We start from the raw sequence: 1,073 nt of genomic DNA on the forward strand, positions 1-1,073 counted from the left end.
ATGTCTGGCTCACGGACAGAAACTAGAAGTTGGTTCCACAAGAGAGGAGCCTGATAACTAAAAGATCTTCCTCCCATTCTGCTTTTTGGAAACTAAGATTTTTTTTTTTAAATTAAATTATTAATTAAAATTTAAGGACAATCACTATGACCATATGAGAAATATATTATGTGACGTTTGTTTCTTACTTTTGTTCCCTTTTTAGTCTTCATGCCTTTTCGTTGAGTATCTTTAAGTCACTTTTCAGCTAAGGAATAAGTTACAAACATTGTTAAACACATGTGTGTTCTGTCAACAACTGAAGATGATATGAAATGATTTTGGTAGCAGACAATAAAGAAAGTTATCCATTTTAAGGTTATTGTTAATCTCAGCAGTCTGCTGGAAACGTTAATAAAAAATAAAATACCTGGGAAACAGTTAGGCAGGTGTCTTTAGTGATTCTCATGTCCATGGCCATGACTCCACACAAACTCAATCCACTAATGCTAGTTGTCCTTCAATAGGAGAGCTCTGAGTACCGGTACGTGTACAGCTCTTTATCAAACATTTGAAATTGATACAAAACAACAAGTAAATATTTGTAAAGGAGATGTTTTAAAACCTTTTAAAACGTGTTTCAAAAATGAAGTGCATGTGTTGCAAAAACTGAAATCTGTGTGAAATAAGAAAACACACACATGACCAGACACACATCTTGCAGCGTATTAGGCTAATGTTCAGGTGTATCAAAGCAAATCAAAGAGCAGAGTTGTCAAAGAAAAGAAAGAAAAGCTTCACAGTTGATTCATTGTGTTTGCCCATATTTTCATCCACGCAGTAAAACTTTGCTTCCAACAAACTGATATATTTTCTGTCTTTCTGCAAATCTCAGCCTCACACTCGAGTTCTGTCTTCTCTGACAAACTTCCAAACGGATAAATAAACAACAGCTTTGTGACATCTCATCTTCCCGCCACACACAAACACCCTCTCTGAGATTTTATATTACAGTTTCTGCACCTACCTATGCTTGAGGCGAAACAAGCCCCCGTTTCATCTTTAAAATAAAAAACATGTTTGTGTCTTCAGCC

The 1,073-nt window shown here is 35.5% G+C and overlaps 1 protein-coding gene across 1 annotated transcript in view; it reads right to left on the reverse strand.

Moving 5' to 3' along the window:
- LOC119425512 (protein diaphanous homolog 3) overlaps nucleotides 1-1,073 on the reverse strand; it is a 305,646-nt gene that overhangs the window by 121,276 nt on the left and 183,297 nt on the right. The window lies entirely within an intron of this gene.

This window comes from Nematolebias whitei, chromosome 2 (assembly GCF_014905685.2).
Source record: "Nematolebias whitei isolate Nwh7 chromosome 2, NemWhi1, whole genome shotgun sequence".
Lineage (NCBI taxonomy): Eukaryota > Metazoa > Chordata > Actinopteri > Cyprinodontiformes > Rivulidae > Nematolebias > Nematolebias whitei.